This window comes from Bos javanicus, chromosome 2 (assembly GCF_032452875.1).
Source record: "Bos javanicus breed banteng chromosome 2, ARS-OSU_banteng_1.0, whole genome shotgun sequence".
NCBI lineage: Eukaryota > Metazoa > Chordata > Mammalia > Artiodactyla > Bovidae > Bos > Bos javanicus.
The window spans coordinates 54688414-54707631 of record NC_083869.1 but is presented as its reverse complement, the minus strand read 5'-3'; the positions used below and the strand labels follow the sequence as shown (position 1 = coordinate 54707631).

General features: G+C 34.6%; 1 protein-coding gene across 1 annotated transcript in view; it reads right to left on the bottom strand.

Moving 5' to 3' along the window:
• The window catches only part of LOC133260480 (low-density lipoprotein receptor-related protein 1B-like), a 1291692-nt gene that overhangs the window by 1239969 nt on the left and 32505 nt on the right, over nt 1–19218 (bottom strand). The gene's annotated exons all lie outside the window — the stretch shown is intronic.

Genomic DNA, 19218 nt, shown 5'->3' with positions numbered 1-19218 from the left:
AGTCATGCCTGACTCTTTGTGACCCTATGGACTGTAGCCCACCAGGCTCCTCTGTAAATGGGATTCTCTAGGCAAGAATACTGGAATGGGTTGCCATGTCTTCCTTCAGGGGATTTTCCCAACCCAGAGATTGAACCCACATCTCCTGCCTCTCCTGCACTGCAGGCAGATTCTTTACCCACTGAGCCACATGGGAAGCCACATATAAGGGTGTCTGTAAATATACACATGTGTATGTATACATATATACACATTTGTATGTGTGTGTATATATATATATATATATATATACACATTCCTTTCAATTCTCTCAATTCCAACACTGCCTAAATTCATACGGTTTGGAATTAAACTGAAATAAGAAATATAAAAGGCTACAGGAAAGTTATATTTTAAAACAATTAAAATGAGTTTAAAAGCTTTATTAAAAAGATATGTATTTAATTGGGCCTAAGAAATGGGGTACAAGGATAAATAAGAATTACCAGGAAGTCCCAGAATAGGGGAAAAATATGGAATACTTATGAAATAAGTTAATAACAATAATTTCCATATAGGATTAAAAATGAGAAGGTTATAATTCAATCAAAATAAATCTCCATTATGGATCCATGTTATACTAGACATACTACAAGTTCCTGGAGATAAAAATGTGATGACAACATAATTTAATTTATACTTTCAGAGTCTTCTAATTCAGTAGTGGACACCATGATGTAAGCACATCAGGTCATTAGCTTTAAGAGGGACCAGAGGAAAGGTAGAAAAAGAATTATGGATGAAACACGAAGGAGGCAACAGTAAACTCTATCTTGGAAGGTATAATTGGGGAAACTTAAAGAATTGGTTCAGTTTAAATTTGGGGGTTACCAAATACAGGATTTTATCTATTTTTATTTTACTGGACAGATTTTTATAAATGATATTTTTGGAACTCTTAATACATTTCATCTTTGCTACAGCCATATGAGTTAGTGGTGTCATTATTCCCATTGTATAAAGGAGTAAAACTGAAACCCAGAGTCTTTAAGAAATTTGCCCAAGATGGTGCAGCTAGGCAGTGGTAGAACTAGGATTCAGACTTGGGCCAACTTGCTTTACTATAATGTGACACTACTTTGTTAAAAAAAGTTAATAAACGCTGCTCAACTCTTCATATAAACTTCTTCTACCACCTGAAATAATCTTACATCTATTCCAAGTACATTTTTTTTTAATATAAAGTCTGAATGTTTAGATTTTTTACATTGTCCATTGACAATAGTCTCTTCTCAAGAAAATACTGAAGAAAATAAATGAGAATATCACTACTGAAATTCTCTTAGTACATCAGGAATGCCTGACTTTCTGCCCATGTGCCAGTACATAATACATTTTCTCATACACAGACTAAACCCCATTCTACCAAACACAGGGAAGATAGATCTAACTTAAAAAAAAATGTTTTGGCTATATTTACACATGGAAGTTAACTTTCAGAAAAGCCCACAAAATATTATAATAAGTACCGTCAATGAGGAGAGAATTCCGACTCTAGAAACGCAATACGCATTTAGTGGTTTGATTCAGTGACTGCAAATCCGGGGGAGCCAAGTCAAGTCTAACATGGCAGAAGCAGACCCCAGCTGGGATTCCTTGCAGGGAAAGCCAGGCCTTGTGACTGTCAATGAGGATCCCAGGTGGTCCTGCCAGAACAGCCCTATCAATAGAGTAGAGTGGTCCAAAACAGGGGCAGAGGGTCCTGTGACTCAAGTCAAGTTAAACCACTTTACTCTGAGCTTCCACTTTTGCTAAATGGAATGTCAAATCACAGAAAATGGAAAAAGTAAATAATCAAAATCTACTAGTTCTGTTACATACATATACATTTATAACAAATATGGAAGGAAATGTATACATATTTTATATATATATATATATATATATATATATACAGATATGCATTAGATAGACATTTTGCACTGCTCTCAGTTGGCATGTGCACATACAAGACTAAGTTGCTGTATATAGTTAAGAATCTAGGAGTTACCAACAGAGGAAAGGTTGTAAGGGTGGTGAAGAGACAGCAAATGGTGCTGTAAAAGATGCTGCTGCTGCTAAGTCGCTTCAGTCGTGTCCGACTCTGTGCGATCCCATAGACGGCAGCCCACCAGGCTCCCCCATCCCTAGGATTCTCCAGGCAAGAACACTAGGGTGAGTTGCCATTTCCTTCTCCAATGCATAAAAGTGAAAAGTGAGACGTAAGGAAAGATAGATTCAACCTCATGCAGCAAGTATGTGTGTTAGTCACTCAGTCATGTCAGACTCTAAACAGTGGAGTGGGTTGCCATTCCCTTCTCCAGAGGATCTTCCCAACCCAGGGATCAAACCTGGGTCTCTGGCATTGCAGGCAGATTCTTTACCATCTGGGCCACCAGGGAAGCACTGCAATAAGTCAGTAAACTCAGCCTTAAAGAATGAGTTGTCCTGCAAGAAATTTCTGGGGACACAAATAGCCAAGGGGTTTATGCGTCTAAATAAATAAATCAAGTAGGACCTTCTCTCACAGGTCCACTACTTGCAACCTTATGACAGCGGTGGTACTAGCCCTGTCAGTGTTTCAGACCTTTCATCACACCCAGCTTTCCTAATCTTTGCTCAGCTTATACACTAATGAACTTCCTGTCCTCTCAGTTATTGGTCCTTAAATGTACAGTCTCTGCAATGCAACTCTTAAAGTCATAAATCAAAAAGAAATATCTTTTTTGAGAGGAATGCAGTACATTATACTGTATTTAATGAATATCCCATAATGCCTCTGAAAAGGCTCTTAGAGTTTATCATGTAAGTATCTATAAACAGATAATATTCAAATATGCATTTTATGCTTGATAGAATATAATTTTCCTCTTGAGGAATTTAGATGCAGATACAGTATATATTTAGTTCATTTTAAGCTGTAAATTAATTTCCTGATAGGCCTAGGAACTTGAATAATCTCTCTTATAAATATATGTGGCATGAAAAGATGTTTTAAAACAGGTATCATTTAAATTTTAATCAGCTCATTATGAAATATTCCTAAACTGTACATTAAATAGGGCAAAAAAACTTTATCAAATACCATGACTAGTCTGTGCTAAGCACCTTTCTAATTTAATGTCTGTTCTCCAAATAGGAGTGAGAAGATTAAATGAATCTATGTTGAATTATGTGTTACAAAGGTATTCTAAAAAGTATTTGGATGGAGATATGTCTTGCTAAACTCTGAGCAGTATTTGGTACTAATATTCTTATCCCGATTTTGTCTTGTTTTTCATGTCTCACACTATTCTGTTTCCCTTCTATCTTCTCTGATCGTTACCTTCTCCACCCCATTCTCCTCATTGTCCCCCACATGGACTTTCAATTTTGACATTCTCTAGGTGTGCATTTTCTTAATCAGTCTCTACTCTTGTTCACACTCTTCAAGGTGATCTCATACATACTAAGGATTTTACCTCTGAATTGATGAACCTGAATTTGTTTGTTCTAATTTCATTTTCAGTGACAGGCTTCAACTTTTTGGGCTCCAAAATCACTGCAGATAGTGACTGCAGCCATGAAATTAAAAGACACTTGCTCCTTGGAAGAAAAGTTATGACCAACCTAGACAGCATATTGAAAAGCAGACATTACTTTGCCAACAAAGGTCCGTCTAGTCAAAGCTATGGTTTTTCCAGTAGTCATGTGTGGATGTGAGAGTTGGACTATGAAGAAAGCGGAGTGCCGAAGAATTGATGCTTTTGAACTGTGGTGTTGGAGAAGACTCTTGAGAGTCGTTTGGACTGCAAGGAGATCCAACCAGTCCATCCTAAAGGAAATCAGTCCTGAATATTCATTGGAAGGACTGATGCTGAAGCTGAAACTCAATACTTTGGCCACCTGATATGAAGAACTGACTCATTTGAAAAGACCCTGATGCTGGGAAAGATTGAATGCAGGAGGAGAAGCGGACGGCAGAGGATGAGATGGCTGGATGGCATCACTGACTCAATGGACATGAGTTTGAGTAAACTCTCGGAGTTGGTGATGGATAGGCAAGCCTGGCATGCTGCAGTCCATGGGGTCGCAAAGATTCAGACATGACTGAGCAACTGAACTGAACTGAATTTTGTCTTCTCCTGACATTTTCACACTCACATCACCAAATTGGTGTTGGACATTTCTGCACTCCTGTTCACATATTTAACTGATCACCAAGCCCTTCTAATTTTACCTCTATACTATTTCTTTATTCTGAACACTTCCACTGCCCTCCCAACCACTGTTACCAATAACATTCCCACGTTTACCATTTCATCCTTACGTTACTCTCATAGTTACCCAATCGGTTTTCTTGCCTGAACACCCCTTTCAGATCTATTCTCCAGATATGGCAGCATGCTCCCCTAAACTACACATCTGACCTTTTCAGGCCCTGCTTAAAATTGGTTGCGGTTCTCAGTAGTTTACAGAATAAAGCCCAAGCTCTATGGTCAGATAAAATGAGACCCTCCAAGTTTTCAGTTTTGATTTTTTTTTGTCTCCTCTGCATTAAAATTTATATCTCAGAACTATTTACTTTAGTGAAGTTCACAACCTTTACAGGGCTTCTAACATCCAGCTCTGTACTCATAAACTCTCTACATCCTCTTTACCTTTTTACCTACTTTTCCTGGATAATTCTACTCAGTTCAAAGGTCAGCTTTCTCAGGATGCTCTTCTGGTTTCCCACATGGGTGGATGTGGGGAACTCACTTCTCCCATATTAGCATGTGATAATCTCTATCACAACACCAGTGTTATTGTATTATTTTTTTTACCTTTCTGTTTCTGCCTATTTCTCTAAAATATGAACTTATTGAAGGTAGGAGATGTATTGATTCATGTGATAAATAACTTATTGAGTACATATAAACTGCCAGGAACTGAGTTAGGTACTAGAGGAAAATGTTAATGAAATATGTTTTTCCTCTCCAAACACATAATTATTACATGCAAGCTTAAGGCACATATTAATAATCATTTTCTCTGTCTTATGCTACATATTTACATGTTCACACCTCATAGTAGTTCTTATTATTCGTATACTGTCTTGTTAATAAAAGTGCTTAGTAGAAACATCTGTTACTGTGTGTTCGTGACAGTTTGTCCATATGTATTATTGCTGAAGTGGGATTACCGTAATGCCCAATTTAATTTAAATTTTACTATGGCTTTAACTTGTAACTTCAATCTCTCAAATTATATTTGAATATGATTTGAATATGTAAATATAATACCATCCATAGTTTGGGCTTCTCAAGTGGCTTCACAGTGGAAAGAATTCACCAGCAATTCAGGAGATGCAGATTTGATCCCTGGGTTAGGAAGATCTCCTGGAGAAGGACATGGAAATCCATTTCCTAAGTATTCTTGCCTGGGAAATCCCAATGAAAGAGAGTCTGGTGGGCTACAGTCCATGAGGTCGCAAAGCATCTGGACACAATTGAATGACTAAACAACAACAACAACATCCTGACAGCCTTAGTTCAGTGATTATGTTGTTACCTGTTAACCTATTACGAGTGATCTGAATGCTAAGGAAATAAAAAGATGCATGAAATTCTCTTTGAATAGGGTTGTTAAACTTAGGAATAAAAATACAAGACTCCAAGTTAAAATTGAACTTCAGATAAATAAGAAATATTTTATCTAAAATTGAAATTTAATTAGGTGTCATATTTTATCTGTCAATCCCATATTCAGCATAGTGTAGATAAGGTAGAGTGTAACATCATATCTCTGTAACAAAGTTAAAAATCTCATTGTCATCAAGAAAGCAATTTTCTTTCATTTCATTGTATCTTTTTCTTTGCCTTTGTAAAATATTTTTCCATCTCTTCGCTTCCTCTTTTGCCCAGTCTGATTAATTTCTCTTCTATGATTTTCCACAGTTCAGGAGAGTATTGACCTCTCATTTGTTTGGTTATTAAAGCCAGTTTTCTTGGTGGGTAATAATAGTTATCTTGTTTTAGTAAGGTTAGCCAGAATGAGAAATATGGAGCCCTGTAGCTTTCTACTTTAGGATTCTATGGTTCAGAATGTTTATTCCCTGGTGATTATAGGAGTTTATGATAAATGATCCATTATCTTAAATGCCATCTTCTTACAATTTGGGGTGGGGGAAGAAATGGCAAGCTAGGAAGAAGAAGGCAATTTAAATAATGTAAACTACCCCTTATTTGATCTGAGATTCATATATACCTAGGATTCCATAGGCTTGTCATGTCTTACTTTGGCAGTAATTTTAGGATTGAATGTAAATACAATATTTAGGATTATTTACATGAATTATAACAAAAGGGCAAGCTATTTCAGTACAGATCTCCAAAGAGGAATTATAAGAACAAAACTCAAAGGCCGTTTCTCCCTCTGAGTCTCTGCCACTTATTAGCATGTAAACATATTCCAGCAATCATTTCCATTTCGTTAGTAAAATATCACACCTTTTAAGCAAATTAAGAATAATGCCATGTAATTCTTTTCTGCCTACCAAAGACAAGGAATCACAGAAAAAGACAAAGTGTCTACCAACCTAGATCTTTTGTAAATACCACTGTACTGAATATAGCAAGTTTTCTTAAGCCTAAGAACAGATAATTCTGTTTCAGTCAAGAGATAAGCTCAATTAGCACACAGATAGCAAGCTGTACTTCACAGGAACACTATCTCTTCCTGCTTGAAATGACCTTTTGCAAACTACTTTCAAAACTAAGTACTCAGATATTATTTTCCCTTATCCTGTCTAGAGAATATATGTGTGTATAAAATGTTTATACACACAAAATCAAATTGTATGGTATATGGAAATTAGTAATTATTAATACATCAAAAACAACTCACCAAGGGATTCACTATAGCTTTGCTTCCAGTTTTGACACTCAGAGTACCTCAAAAGTTTAATTAAATTTAAGACTACATATATATATAATTATATATGTGTATGTGTGTATCCATGTGTATACATATATATATATATATATATATGAAATCATCATTGAAAAATAACTTCCACAGAACAAAATTCATTCATGCCCACTTAAAAATTTTGCATCCAGGATATTACTTAATTCTGCTTGATATTTAACAGGTAAGGATGGGACCCCTACCTGTTCGAAAACAATGGGTTTTTGAACTATGGTGCTGGAGAAGACTCTTGAGAGCCCCTTGGACTGCAAGGAGATCCAACCAGTCCATCCTAAAGGAAATCAACACTGAATATTCATTGGAAGGACTGATGCTGAAGCTGAAGCTCCAATACTTTGGCCACCTGATGTGAAAACTGACTCATTGGAAAAGACCCTGATGCTGGGAAAGACTGAAGGCAGGGGGAGAAGGGGACAACAGAGGATGAGATGATTGGATGGCATCACCGACTCAATGGACATGAGCTTAAGCAAACTCTAGGAGATGGTTAAGGACAGGGAAGCCTGACATGCTGCAGACCATGGGGTTGCAAAGATTTGGACATGAGTGAGCAACTGAACAATGACAACAACATTAGCTATAATTCACATAGACTAAGGATCTATTTCTGTCTCAACAACAGGCTCTAAATAAGTTTTCCCACCACATTTAGTCTATACTCACTATTAGTTGGTTTCAGTATACTGTCCAACTTGAGATGAGTTTTGCATTGTAAATGTATATGAGGAATTAGAATAATTATAATGGCTAAGGTAAGCCATAGATTTAAGTGAAAACTCTACAAATTGAGGTGTAGTGAAGTGTAACTCAACAATACTCACTGATTCTTAGATTTAGATAGCACTTCAGCCATCAGTTCTTCTAATGTTCTTTTAAATCAGGACTCTTAACCTCCATAAAAAATATTAGACACAGATGGTCAAACAGAGTCTCAATAATAATATTTATGAGCAGTATTACAATGTCAATTTTAGTGAGATAGTTCTAACAGTGTATTTGTTTAATGGTTATTTGACTAATAACCATACGCATATTATTAAAGGCAAGAAATATTGAGCCCCTTCTATGTTCCAGACACTTTGTTAGACACTGGGAGTACACTAGTGAGCATACAGACAAAAATCCTCAACATACAGAGCTTACATTCTTTTAAAGGGAAAATTAATTGTGACAGGAAGATATAAGCATTAGTTATGCAGTCAATATTACATTAATATTCTAGCCCTTTCTGCAATTATTTATTGAGGATCTATAATATCCTTTGGTCAATGCTGTGAAGCATATAGAAAATTATAAAATATGGCCTACCCTCAAGGTATTTTAAAATTCATGCAAAGACACATGTAACTATACATGTAATTTTTGGCCTATACGCATGTAACTAAGAAAGAATGAAATGCATGGATTCAAAATCCATGAACAGAAACAAAAGATTATAAAAATTTTAAAGTATTGGAAAGGACTTCTGAAAAATATTTGATATTTCAATGAGTTTTGAAGGATTGGTATATGAAGAAAGGGCATTCTATGCTTTAAGAAGAGAAAGAGCACAAACAAGCCACACCTCACATTTCAAACACTCTGGAGAGAAGAATGGAGGGAAACATATGCCAAGAGCACATGCTTCGTGGAAAAACACAGCTCCAGAGAAGAGAGTGCATGATGGGTTGAGAGGAGATTATTATGTATCTTTAATGTATTGATAAGAGTAGAAATTTAGTTGTCACTCTAGAGGCAATAAGGAACCATTGGCAGCCTTTGAGGAGTGTGACAAGTTAATCCTGTTAATATGTTAATGAAACAAAATGACATAAAAAAAGCAAAGTTTAAATCTGTTCAAGCATTTATAAGATATTTAAGAATACATGACATGTATTTAAGAATACATGACTTATGTATGTATCGAAAGAATTGGTATTACATTTTGAGCATCATATGTATCTCACATATCTATTTTCAGAAAAGAAGGTTTTGTTTTATAACTTGGGTTTTGGAATGGTGTTTGGTTTCTACTTTTTTGGTTTTGCTTATTTTTTCCTTATCTCATAGGCATGATCTTAGTTGCATATCATATGATGAGCTTCATCTTATATTCACAATTTTTATTTGTGAGGTACTGTCACACAAAAGCAAAATGCAAGATGTACTTTCCATCTATATGGATAATGAGGAGACATGTAAATATAAACAATTTCTTTTTGTATTATATGAAGAGCAATTAAGGCATGATTTCAATGATGACTTATCCAAAGAATTAATCTTTGTCAGAAACAAGGCAAAGTTTAAAACTTTATTTGCCTATACCTTAAATCAAGTTATTACTTACATATAACATTCATACACATAGTTCTGAACTCCAGCTTTCTCCTCTGGGAATAGTAGTAACAATAGATCAGTGTTAAGTTGTTAAGAGGATCTTTTGAACTGTGGTGATGAAGATTCTTGAGAGTGCCTTGGACTGCAAGGAGACCCAAACAGTCTATCCTAAAAGACATCTGTCCTGAATATTCATTGGAAGGACTGATGCTGAAGCTGAAACTCAATACTTTGGCCACCTGATGCGAAGAACTGACTCACTAGAAAAGACCCTGATGATGGGAAAGATTGAAGGAGGGAGGAGAAGGGGACGAAGAGGATGAGATGGTTGGATGGCATCACTGACTCAATGGACATGAGTTTGAGTAAGCTCCGGGTGTTGGTGATGGACAGAGAAGCCTGGCGTGCTGCAGTCCATGGGGTTGCAATGAATCAAACATGACTGAGTGACTGAACTGAATTGATATTATATCTTACCTTCACAGCAACCCTGTAATTGAGATATTGTCACTACCATATTTTTAAGTGAAAAACAGGCTCAAATCTGTGTTCAGGAATAAACTCTTTCCCATCTCAAACCCCATACTTTCACCTCCATCATGCTGATCCCCAATTGTAAACCATGCAAACACTGAGGGTACAAAAGTGGAAATAATTATCCACAGGGAAGATAATGAGAATCTAATGTTTTCAAAAATATTCAAGACTTTCTTTTGTAGGAGATGCACTCAACATTGGAAATATAAATACGCCAAGTATTCCCAGCAATTATTTCTACATTTTGAACCAACCATGTGAATTATTTATATGAATCATATGGTTCTGTGAAACCAGAATATGTTAGTTGACTTAATGAAAAATGTACTAGCAATACAAAGTACTATCCACTTGGTATTCTTGTCCCTAACTTATTCTTAGCCTCTAGAGGAATTTCATCATATAAAAACTTTACCTTTCAAGAATTTAAGTTGCTGTATGAAAACTTCACCTTTCAATAATTTAAGTCGCTATAGTTGATTTATATGCAAAATTCACTAATATTAGAAGCTAGACAAATATCAAGGATCCTTTTAAATGTTAACTAATATGAAGCATACCTTTTTTAATTTAAAAATAATAATTTCAATTTTACTCCAATAGGTTTCTCTTAAAGCAAAGATATAATTGCAATAACTTCATAGATAAGGCCAAAAATTCTAAATGGATTTCCTTGAAAATTTCTCTCATTGGTGATATTTTATTTTTGATTAACTGCTAAGTAGATAAAATCTCCCTTAATTACCTGGAGTATCTACTGTAATTATCTGCTCTTTAAGCTAAGAACTGACTATGAAGACTGTTCATTTAAAAAATGAAGTACAAATGTCATTTCTTATTTATCTAACACTTCTATTTTTGGAGGCAAGCTCAGTTTTTAGACTTTGGCAGAGTATTTACATGCTAAACTGAAGTGTTTAAAGAAGACTGTAAAATTGGAAAACATACTGTCACCATTTTGCAATGTGATAGGAGCTATTAGTGATCGATTTGGATCTGATTCTCCTCTCTTTCTATGTCTCACATAATAAAGAATAAGGTTGGATTTATTTGTTTTGAATTTTGGAATTTAAGTAAGAACTGAAAATAACACTTCTTCAAAGTATAGCCAAGTTCTGAAAATAATGTCATGAAGGAAAAAAAAAGAAAGAAAACTTCCCATGCTCTCTTTCAAAACTTCTTAGTTATAGAAAGAGGATTTGGACTTGAGTCTAAAGGTTCAAGGATTCCAGACCCAATTCTACATTTTTATTATGAAAGCATTCCATATTTCTCTATGTATATGAAAGACACTAGTCATTAGCCAATTCACTGTTCCTATCCCACGCCACCAATGTCCACTTTAGATACTTTTCCTTCCAATTAGAAGTCTGTCTTTGTTCAGCAAGATAGTGCATTAAGCATAACAGGATGTACTGTAATTGTTCTAAGCAAGTCATGATCAACACATTCTCCGCTTTCCATAAACTCTTTCTACTCTTTCTTAACAGCTAGAAATGAGTATCCTAATTGAGGATGCCTGATGAAGGATATAATTTTGACAAATGAAAAATTACAGAAGACTGGAGAGATGCTAGAAATTTTTACCTTCAGTGATTAAAATGAGAGCAAACTACCATAAATATCCTTCTGCCATCCTTTTTTCCTCCTTTGCTGCTTTGAATCTAGAGGATATCTAGAGCTATGAAGGCTACTGTGCCTCCAGTAGGTGAAAAGGAAGAATTGAAAATCAATATTGAAGATGGCAGAGGAGCTGAAAAAAAGACGTGGGGCATGGGTGAGCCTCAATGCCTTCTCTAGACCAGTTTTCTCCAGTGTCTTATATTAAGTGATAATTGAATATGCCTTGCATAAAGCAATTGCAAATAAGATTTTCTGTTAGATGCATCTGCTCTTCGCATTCCTTATTTTGTGATAAATTGTTCAGTATATTAATAGTTACTTAATACATTATTATATAAATTTTGTTTAAAAAATACATTCTGACTGGCAAATAAGCCAGACTATTGAAAAATATGCTTATTATTTTTTTTTTAGTTTTAGTAATTTTGGGGGACATTTTAGTATTCTCATGTATTATCCAGAGTGCCTATGTATCTGTTTGTTACACTGACATTTCATGATACATCTTTGGTATTTTCTGAATGTTTTACTGAAGTTCCATAATTTTGTGAGAAAATATCTCATAAGGAAATTACTTTTAGGAAATAATAGAGATGACGGACACAAATACAGGTAGTTCAATGAGCTTTAGGTACAATATGAAGTATGAGCAATAGTGAGGTAGATTTAAAAAATGTAATTTGAGTTTGAATAAATATATAAAGTCCTCTATCTTTTTCACATTAAAATTTTATATATTCTACAGGTTTAAACATTTTAAACATAATAGTTCAGTGGAAAAAAACTCTTTCTATGCACAGTTCTGTATATATGAGATAGTAAAAATACTTTCTTTACTTTAAAATAAGTATTAACAGCAATTTCTAATCTGAATAATAATATGTTCATTTTTTTCTTGTGGATTTCTGGACATAAATGATTTTCCCACTAAAGTCATCATCATACATTTTCTACATTTATTTCAAAAATATAGAGAATATTTGAAAATTTAGAAAATATAGTTGTAAACTATCTACAATCTAATAATGCTAAAGTCACATTAAAAACAGAGGCTATTACATAGACCATTTGACCACTCTTATCTACAAATCTGTGTTCCACTTTTTAAAAAATCTCCAAATCCTTTGTCTTAGATCTCATAAGTATATGAAAATTCTTATAAAGCATAACTCAAAAATTTTCCTCATCTTAATCAGAATTACTCTGATTTGTTGTTGTGTAGTCACTAAGTCGGGTCTGATTCTTTTGCAACCCCGTGGACTGTAGCCTACCAGGTTCCTCTGTCCATGTGATTTCCCAGGCAAGAATACTGCAGTAGGTTGCCATGTCTCCAAGGGATCTTTCCAACGCAGGGATCAAACCCGCATCTCTTACATTGGCAGGCAGATTCTTTAACACTGAGCCATCACTCTTAATACTCTCTTCATTTTGTCACTATATCTACATTGTTCTTAGTAACTAAAACCCATATTTTTGCTAATCATATTACACATCTTTCCTAGTAGACTATGAGTTTCATGAAAAGGAGGCCAATTTCTCCTTCCCTTTCCTCAGTCCTTAGCTGTTTACTAAGTTACTTGAGCACAGGCTCACTTTCACTGTCCTTCAAATTTATGAAATAATACCTTGCATAGGCTATTTACCTAACATCACTCCTCATCCCACTTTGATATAACAAATTGGGTATAATGAATGGAGAGTAACAGTTTCTGCTGCTGTTTAGTCACTAAGTTGTGTCCAATTCTTTGCAGCCTCATGGAGAAGGCTGCCAGCCTTCTCCATCCATGGGATTTTGTAGGCAAGAATACTGGAGTGGGTTGCCAACTCCTTTTCTAGAGTATCTTCCCAACCCAGGGACTGAATCCATGTCTCCTGCTTGGAAGGTAGATTCTTTACCACTGAGCCACCTGAGAAGCCCATGTGTGGAACAGGCAAAACAAAATATAATATTAAAATGTTGTCCCTCTTTGCACCGTCCATATCACATATCCATTGAATGCATGAACCATAGAACTAGAAAAGCCAGAATACCAAAAGAATAGACATAAAGAAAACTACCAGATGGAGTGAAGCAGATATCCAGGAAGGGATGTGATGCAATGTGTGCTGGGAATATAAGACTATGTGGAGAGGACTAAATTTGTATGTTAGCTAGATTAGAGTTACAGAACAAAGTGATCTTCTTTTATACTTTTTAAGAGACTTGGGTAACAATTTAAACTTCTTTTCAATAATTTTTGGGTGTTGGGCTACTCTTTCCTTGATTATGACTTCAGATGTGAAGTTGGCTTCAACTCCAATTCAGTGTTATTTGGTATCCATACAGATAAACTAAAATTTAAGGTGCTGACAGATTATGCAGGACCAGCATTATAACTGAACACTTGAACTTGTGGGGTTGTAAAATATTCAAATACTTACACTGTATAAAAGCGACAGGACTGTTTGCAAAAAGAATCAGTCCTATAGACATAGAAAGTAGGTTTGAAGTACTTCATTCAGAATGCTTACTTTAGTAATGTTATTAATATTATATTAATTATAGTTTAAATTACAAAAGACTATATTAAAACTTAAAAGGAATGAGCTGTGTTGTGATTTTGATACTTTGTTTTCTAGAATACAATCAATTCACTTTTATATGTTTTAGGCTTTTCATTCATAAATGTGAATGATTCTCAATATATACTAATAACTAAATATAAATGTAATATATTAAATGATATTGTAAGCATTTTGTAATAATATAATTTTCAATAAGTAAGTTCCATATCAGCATTAAGATTTTGTGATTCTATAATTTAGGAGCAAATAATTGAAAACAAGAGAAAACAGTTCAAGAAGAAAAATGAATGAAGATTCCATTGGATGTCGTGTTCTTTCTGCTAAGTCGCTTCAGTCATGTCTGACTCTGTGCGACCCCATAGACAAAACAGCCCATGAGGCTACCCCGTCCCTGGGATTCTCCAGGTAAGAACACTGGAGAATCTTTCACCTTACATATATCTAAATGCTACTAAAGTGCAATGAAGTTTGCAGCCTATACGTGAATTGATCCAATTAGCCACACTTTTGGTACCATAGTTAGGTAAGCAATGTGTTTATTTCAAACTGCAAAATTGGATTAAAATGGAAAAATAGTTTTCTTTTTAGAAGAAACCACAGAAAAAATGGATGCCATATGCATACATAAAAAGTCTTTCTAAAAACAAGCAGATGGACCCCTATATTTTAGAACCTATTTTAATGGGGTGTGTACATGTTTTACCAAGATGGAAGCAATGCACAGGAGTATAAATTGCCAAATGTGTATTATACTACAGCATACACTTTAGTACCTCACAGTTTTAAAAAGTCCCTTAATAAGAACCTGTGATATGCCATTACTGTAGGGCAAATTGATTTCAAGGGAGTAAGTAGTTCAACAGACTCCATAGTTTATAGTTCCCTAATATTCATTAAGTACTTAAAATATCTAGTATAGTTTATATAAACAACCCCTCAGCTACAGCATGTGTATGTGTGTATATGTATATCTTTTAATTAAAATTTTTGTTCCATTGTATTTAAGAAGAAAGCAACAGCTAAGTAGTTACACAAATGAGTCAGATGTAACCAATGACTAAAATATTCTGGGACTGCTCATAAGAGTATTACAGGTCTTAGTTAATTATTATCTCTGGCCAGTAAACTGTTCTCCAGTGGCTTTTAATTTTATTCTAAAGTAACCCCCCCTTTTTTTTGGCAGATTCATTTTGATATTTGGCAAAACTAATACAATTATGTAAAGTTTAAAAATAAAATAAAAATTAAAAAAAAATAAAGTAACCCCTTTTGAAATCAGTATTCTCAGAACTGAAAAGGTGCTTAACTAATGCTAACATTTAACATTTAACACATGTAATGTTACATCTTCAACCTTGTATAGTTGGGTCATTTTTACAGGTAGATTAGCAAACTCAGATTTGCTGTTAAATTGCTGTATGTAGGATCTCTAGATTAAAATCCAGCCCCAAGGAAGAGAAAGACATTATTATGTGAAGATCACTCAGGATGTGATATGAAATCAGTTTGTAGTTCCATCCAGCGTCTGGTGAATAGTCCAATATATCAGCACTTGTGAAAAGTCAAAGTGATATTAAATGGAATTCAATATAGGTGACAGATCTTAGTCTACTTAACTATCTTTTCTGTACCAGACTTGTTCCTTCTAAATCCAAATAAGTAATACTTATGTTATACTCACATCTGCTTTTGAAGTTCACAGAATTCTACAGTCCTGTTTTATTTACTTCTGGCCATACCACCTTGAATCAGAGAGTGAGGATATTGTCAATTATATTTTATGCAGATGATATTTAAGGGAGAATTTCACCCATTTTGTGGGATGGAAATGAACTAACCAACAAAACCCAGCCTTGGTCTATGTTACACTGGGACTAGATAGCATGGAGCATTTACCCAAAAAATAAGCTCTTCAGTTTTACAGCTGAAGACATAAAGAAGTTTAAAGTAAGGCTCAGAGAAAGGAAGGTGCCTTGAGACAAAATCTGGGAAGCAATTCAAAGCAACCATGACCCCCAAATAATACAGACTATACAAAGTTCCTTTTGTACAAACATGGTCTCCTAACGTGGTATTAATTATGTCCGTAACCATTCACCTTTGTAGTATAATCCATTTGTTCCAGTAAATGAACAACAAGCCTCATACTATGATTGGAGAAAACAGTTCTTGACCACAGAGTTAGGTCCCTGATTCCTGGCTATGAAACTACATGTTTAAAACATCTCATTCATTCATAAGTACGTCAGGTCTGTTACCTATTCTACTGAGGCCACACAAAGTCACATAGGACAACAGGAGTAAACACATCTTTTAAAAACATCTAATGGAGTAACTCTTGCCTGGAAAATCCCATGGATGGAGGAGCCTGGTAGGCTGCAGTCCATGGGGTCGCGAAGAGTCAGACACGACGGAGCAACTTCACTTTCACTTTTCACTTTCATGCATTGTAGAAGGAAATGGCATCCCACTCCAGTGTTCTTGCCTGGAGAATCCCAAGGACGGAGGAGCCTAGTGGGCTGCCGTCTCTGGGATTGCACAGAGTCAGACACGACTAAAGTGACTTAGCAGCAATGGAGTAACTATACAGCTACGGATCCCCATAAATTCATATATACATATTTAGACAGACCATTGGACTATCCTAGTTCAGGTTACTTTATCATTACAAAAATATCTTTTTTCCCCAAGAATCCTGCTGCTGCTATTTTTCCTAGTAGATAGCTGGCTTTTCTAATGCTATGAGTTCTTCAACTAGAATCTAACACTTTGAGGGAAGGGGTGATCTCTCGTTTATACTGTTAACCAAAGTCTATTTTATAAGAAAACCTTCAAACATATCTATTTTGAAAAAAATAATCAGTGTAAACTCAATTTATTTTTAAAGTTCTTCCTTTCTTTCGTCTAAACTGATGTGGATCTATAATGTTTCAGTCAGGGGTTTCTGACCCATTACAGACATGAGCAAGGCAATTGAATTTATTAATACTTATAAAGAAAGCATCACATTTTATTTTACAGTGAACCATGTGCTCAAAAAAGGAAACAAGAGTTTAATTTCACATATTATTTATATTATTGGATTTGCAATTAATATCTTAAAAATAGAATACTGATTTGAAAAATTATTTGGAAAATCAAATCTGCTGCTTTTTGGTTTCAAAGGCACTAAATGTAGAACTCAACAGAGGTCTAGATTTCAAAACTTAAGTAAGCTACTATATATTTTGAAGGACAACAAAATGATTTAATATCAGGATACAAAGAGCTAGTTATTGAGAAAATATGCTGCAAAAGAATACATTTTAAAAACCATATAATTACCATTAAATTAAGTTGCTTGTTTGAAGTTGATTCTCTAAATCTTTATGAAGAGTCTATATTCCCATTTGAAGCATTCAAATATGGCATTCAGAATAAAGAAGACATCATGTACAAATGTAAATAATGTAACAATAACAGACTGAGTTTTTGTACTTCTTGTTCTCTTTACAAGCTTGTCACGAGAATAAATCACATGGTGTCACTTTTTCTTCTTACAAGTCTCCTCTGAAAATGAAGCATCAAAGTTTATGTTTTTTCCTTGTCTAACTTCTCTACTTTTTAATGCTTTGGAAGAGCAAAGATAAACTAGAAGAAAATCTTGCTCTCTTTCTCAGTCCCCTAACAATATCAGCAAATCCAGAGGACACATATAGTCCTCTTCTCCATCACTTTAACTCCAATATGCTGAAAGGTAAAGAAAAGGAAACTTGTTTGAGGGCAGATTCAGAAAAAGAACTTTAAGTAAACATTTTCAGTAGTTTCAAGGATACCATCAAGAATGTCACATAGATTTAACCATCACTGAATCTTAAATCTTTGATGCTTTGGAAGGGAATAATTACATCTGTAAACTCAGGAATATGTTTAGAACACTTGAAAGTGCATTGATGCATTTAAAAAGATTATTTGAAACACTAAGACTGCACCATAGTTCAAATAATTATTTGGAAAGAGATATTATAAGAAACTGTACAATTTTGGGATTCTATCAATATAAATGGATCTTTAATTTCTTATCAGCATAAAGAACATATTTTAGTATTATTATAAAAATACCCAATGCGTAACCAAATGCACAAATGTGTGTCAACCTTAATTTACTTGAGGATTTATATTATTCTGAGACATCTAAGTGGTCTAAGTCATGACTCAGTGAGAAAACAAAGAAGCAGTGAATTCTAAACAGCACTATTGATAATTTTCAAAAGACATATACTTCTAAAAATTGGAATTTACTTTTGTAATTCAAGTAGATTTTCTTTAATTAGAACTCACTTTTCTTCTCTAAACATATAGTATTGACTCTTGCTGTTATGGATGATTCTTTAATAAATGAACAGGCAACTAACTCTCAGGTAATAATTTAGTGCATTTCTACCTGAAAATATTCCTCATATAGAACAAAAAATAAAGAATAACACAAGTGGACATCCAGGATATAACGTATACTCAGTCTGATCTTCTGTGATAGATGGAAAATAGTATACAGATAATTATGGAAAACTCATCATTCAACAGTAAATGTGTAAAACCAAAGTAAACCAAAACCAAATTTTATTCATGTGTAACAACAAATTCAACATGGTTCCTTGATTATATTGAGATATTCTAATCCATATTTTCTTTTGGTGACTACCATCCCAGTGGGCGTTACCTTCAAAGAGTTTATAATCTAACTGACGACAGTAACAATGATCATAGGAAATGCAATTCCATAAAGCTACAAACCCATTTATTACAAAGCCTATATTTAAGACTATAGGAAGATAACCTGATTATAATATTAATATGATCTGAGGCATAAAATATTGTCAGCTTATTTGATAAAGAGAAATATCATAGTCAATTGATAGTTTAAAGATAGGCAAGCTATATTTTATATACTTCCTTAGCAAGGTAATTTACCCCATTATATATTTTCCATGCTATTTTAAGTACTAACAATCCCAAATCAAAGTCAAACTGAAAGTTCTTGGTCATGTCTGACTCTTTGCAACCCCATGGACTATACAGTCCATGGAATTCTCCAGGCCAGAATACTGGAGTGGGTAGCCCTTCCCTTTTCCAGGGGATCTTCCCAACCCAGGGATTGAACCCAGGTCTCCCGCATTGTAGGTGGATTCTTTACCAGCTGAACCACAAGGGAAACCCTCTCAAATCAAA